The sequence below is a fragment of the Schistocerca cancellata genome, chromosome 4 (assembly GCF_023864275.1).
Source record: "Schistocerca cancellata isolate TAMUIC-IGC-003103 chromosome 4, iqSchCanc2.1, whole genome shotgun sequence".
Classification (NCBI taxonomy): domain Eukaryota; kingdom Metazoa; phylum Arthropoda; class Insecta; order Orthoptera; family Acrididae; genus Schistocerca; species Schistocerca cancellata.
This window is the reverse complement of record NC_064629.1, coordinates 280,032,126-280,036,658: the sequence shown is the minus strand read 5'-3', so window position 1 is coordinate 280,036,658 and position 4,533 is coordinate 280,032,126. Positions and strand designations below refer to the sequence as shown.

The following is a 4,533-nucleotide window of genomic DNA, read 5'->3' as shown; positions in this document are numbered from 1 at the left end:
ACCATCCACAAATAGTTTTTTTTATGTCGGTCTCCGTTTCGATCTGTCATGCACACCTTCAGATGGTTAACTTTTCAATTACATTAATGTTTTCCTCAGCCGCATGTCGTCCATTCCTGCACTTCACAGGAATTTTTGAACGTTTAACGCTACTTTAGATGTTGTTCGGATAGAAAAAACGTATTAATATACTTGCATTTGATTAGATATAAGTCGAAACACTCGTACACCCGCACATAAGTTATGTTCTAGTGAACAGTATCTTGTCTTGCTTTGGTCCTTATAGTTTTTCAGGAGAATGCACGGCCGGCCGGAGTGGCCGAGCGGTTCTGGGCGCTCCAGTCTGGAACCGCGCGACCGCTACGGTCGCAGGTTCGAATCCTGCATCGGGCATGGACGTGTGTGATGTCTTTAGGTTAGTTAGGTTTAAGTAGTTCTAAGTTCTAGGGGACTTATGACCACAGCAGTTGAATCCCATAGTGCTCAGAGCCTTTTGCACCATTTTTTTTTTTTTTTTTTTTTTTTTTTTTTTTTTTTTTTTTTTTTTTTTTTTTTTTTTTTTTTGAGAATGCACGAATATGGACGGGCATGTGGTCAGCACAGCGCTCTTCCGGCCGTATGTCAGTTTCCGAGACCGGAGCCGCTACTTCTCAGTCAAGTAGCTTCTCAGTTTGCCCCACAAGGGCACAGTGCACCCTCTTGCCAACAGCGTTCGGCAGACCGGATGGTCACTCATCCAAGTGCTAGCCCAACCCGACAGCGCTTAGCTTCGGTGATCTGACGGGAACCGGTGTTACCACGGCGGCAAGGCCGTTGGCGCAGATAGCATACATATTCTAAATAAATCACTGTGGCACACAAACACTTCATAAATTATTCATGCCAGTTCCAGGCTCAGACATGTGGTTTACAGTCGACGTTCTTATTTACAATGCAAGGATCATCCACTAACCAAAGACATCACTCATTTCCTATTAAGCAAAGATCTAAACTAATCACAGAAAATATAGGGGAGGTTCAACCATGTTAATAATAGGAAAGTGTTTTAACATTTAGAGGCATCTCATTACTTAAGGGCTACGGGACAATTTGTTTTAAGGAGTGTTCTTCTCAGTAATTGGACGGCTCTGTAATGTTTTGTTAAAATTTCCGCTGCCACTTCGTATGCAGAACGCAGGTAGATAATTCACTGAGCAAATGAAAAGGTATTTATCCAACAATTCTTCCAAAACAGCCTTTTTATGTCAGTAAATTAATGTAAATATAAATGTCGTGTGACTAGGGCCTCGTGTCGGGTAAACCGTTCGCCGGGTGCAAGTCTTTCGATTTGACGCCACTTCGGTGACTTGCGCGTCGATGGGGATGAAATGATGATGGTTAGGACAACACAAAACCCAGTCCCTGAGAGAAGAAAAATCACCGACCCAGCCGAGAATCGAACCTGGGCCCTTAGGACTGGCATTCTGTCACGCTGACTACTCAGCTACCTTGGGCGGACAGTAAGTAAATTAACGATATTTAAAGTTTGCTGCGGTAAATATAGTTATTTTAGAAGGTCTAAGGACGCTGTTATCATGGGGCTAAAAACAAGGTGGTAAGTCTCCAACACGCGTCATGACACATTTTTGTTAACAGTTAAACGTCGTACTTCTTTTACTTTCGGTGGGGGGAGTGGGGTGGGGGGAGAAGGGGGAAGCCGATCTTACTGACCGCCATCTGCTGCTCTTCAGCCTTTGTAAAAGAAAATTTACGTATCTTCACAAACATTAATCCGGTTTAACAGAGATGTAGACATTCTTGTCACTATGATGCCGGTATGTGAATATGGTTTTATGAAGGGGATAGGATTGATGAATGGAATGTGTGTAAGGAAAAGATCTGATAGATGGAACATGGGTATCAAAAGATGAATAGGACTGTAATGGGGTAGGCGGAAGTTGAGTTGGAGCTTTCATCTGGGAATGGATGGATGGGACTGGTCCATGTTGCTGCGATAGGTAGATTTCAGGAATGATTTCACGACCTGAGAGGGGAAGGCGAGTAAAGTTGGACTTGGAAAGGATGTGTAGTGTTTATAGGGAGACAAGATGTGATGTGCTAACGTGGATGCAGCAGCAGACCATCAGTGGAGGATACAGTGGGGCTTTTTAGTTCAAGTTTAGGGAGATATGGGAAACACAAAAGGGTGTGAGTAGCTAAACCGGGTGCAAATTTAGGAAGCAGTCAGATACGGAATGTAAAGCAGAGTGTGTTTTTTCCTAGAATTTTAAAGGAGTGGGAAAATTAGGGAGGAGTGAAGGCTGAAGCAAAATTTAAGATGGTGAGAGTGGGACGAATGAGGATTTTGTCTGTGTGTACAATGTTCGTGGGATTTAGTCCCCATGTTTGGACAGTTACTAGTTTCATTCAGTAAGTTTGGCTCATTTCAAAGATACTCTTCATGCGCGCTGTTGCATCGTTTTTGTAACACTGTGAATTGGATCTACGCAAAGATAACACTTGAATTGATAGTCCTGCGTATAAATAAGTGTCTAAAAAACATCATCTTAGTGTTGGATTTGCTGCGTGGTGAAAATGAACACTGTCAGAATGAGCAGGAAAATTGGAAAATGCATAGTGGCTTCAGTCCTGCTGTCGCATCTCGGAAAATTGCAAAAACACGACTGCATTTACTAACACAACGGATAACAATTACGAATGCTCAGCAGATTAAACTAAGGATGATCATTAAATCCCAGAGCTACAAATCGCAGTAGTGTTGATTTTTACTATTCACCTGCTGTTCAAAACAATGTATATACGATGAAGATCGAAAAATTTAGCGGGCCAGTAGAGATGCGATACTATGGCTGAGTGTTTGTCAAGCTAGGAACGCAATTGTGTATTCCTGTAAAGACGGCTGTTGTCATTTTGGAAAACGTAATGTTCTACAGTATGCTCATAATGAAGATGAAAAATAAAAGTGTGCCATTTGGCCGCGGAGGATGTTCACGGCAACCTCAATAACTAGGCTGAAATCGTACTACGAAAACAAAACCCAAAACATCGCAGGCACGCTTTCGACCTGAAATATACCTTCCACACACTGAATGTTAATCGCCTCCTTGGCTGTTGATGCATTCGACACCTTGCATTACTTGATAAGAGGCAAAATTGCGACTAATCGAGTCACACAACACGTCCCCAGTCCGTTAGTGTCCTGTTTTTGTGTTTTTTGGCCCACTGAAGAAACGCAGCTCTATGTCATAAATTACCTTTTTCGGGCTACCCGACCCCAAATGTAATTGTTTGCAGTTCCTTTCACAATGTTCGATCGTGAACTGGTTGAGGTGGTCTAGAATTCACTGTCAGTAGTAATTTTTGCCAGTTCTGCAATCGACAGTTACTGACAAAGCCTGGCACTCGCGTCCGATTCCTGTATGCCTATATGCCAACAAACCTGGCAACTTCATTCACAATGTCCTCACTGGCACGTTCAAACACAATGGATCCTTTCAGTCATTCTTTCACGTCTTCACGTGAACCCATCTCACTTCAGTGGCTCAATATAACCGATTTGCACCACTTCACTTCCATGACTTAATATCAGCGGAGGAGGATTAAAATGACTGACTGACACCAGTTGTACACCATCTACAGAACTCGAAAGTGATCAATGTGCTCTTTTCACGTAATTCTGTCTGGTGAGGTTATTTAACACGAATACATAAAAAGCGTTGAAGAGGATATGTATTAATTATTGGGGTATTTTTGTAATTTAGGCTACTTGAAGGCTGTGTGGATTGATAACACAAGAAAAGAGAAAATTAGACACTGGGGAGGAATAGCCAGTTTCACTTTAGGGAGGTCATGCGTTGGTAACATCTCCACAAGAAAACAGGCGATGGAAACGAGAAAAGCACGAAGACATACACACCTAATTAATATTTATTTAGGGATGGAGTATGGCAACATCTCTACAGTAAATTTGTTTAGGACGTTTTATGATGAAAAAATTTTGAAGGATAGAAAGAAAAGATTGCATGGGTCAATTTTTCAGTGTATATCTTTATAGGTTACAAAAACATAGGCAATGACGCAGAGAGATCGCCGAAGATTAGCTGCCAAGGGAAATTTTTTAAGACAAGCTGGCAAATATCAAGACTACAGTGAAAGAGTTGGGTTGGGATATTTGGGGAAAGAGACCTAACTGCGAGGTCATCGGTCTTATCGGATTAGGGAAGGTTGGGGAAGGAATTCGGCCGTGCCCTTTCGAAGGAACCATCCCGGCATTTGCCTGAAGCGATTTAGGAAAATCACGGAAAACCTAAATCAGGATGACCGGGGATTGAACCGTCGTCCTCCCGAATGTGAGTCCAGTGTGCTAACCACTGCGCCACCTCGCTCGGTACAACGAAAGACCAATGAAGAGTAGAAAGGATAAGCGAAGTAGAGAAGTTCAAATGGCTCTGAGCACTAAGGGACTTAACTTCTAAGGTCATCAGTCCCATAGAACTTAGAACTACTTAAACCTAACCTAGGGACATCACACAC

General features: G+C 42.5%; 1 pseudogene; it reads right to left on the bottom strand.

Annotated features, from left to right (window-relative positions):
• Positions 1 to 700: 700 nt before the first annotated feature.
• Positions 701 to 818, bottom strand: LOC126185977 (5S ribosomal RNA; annotated as a pseudogene).
• Between the last annotated feature and the right edge of the window lie 3,715 nt (positions 819 to 4,533).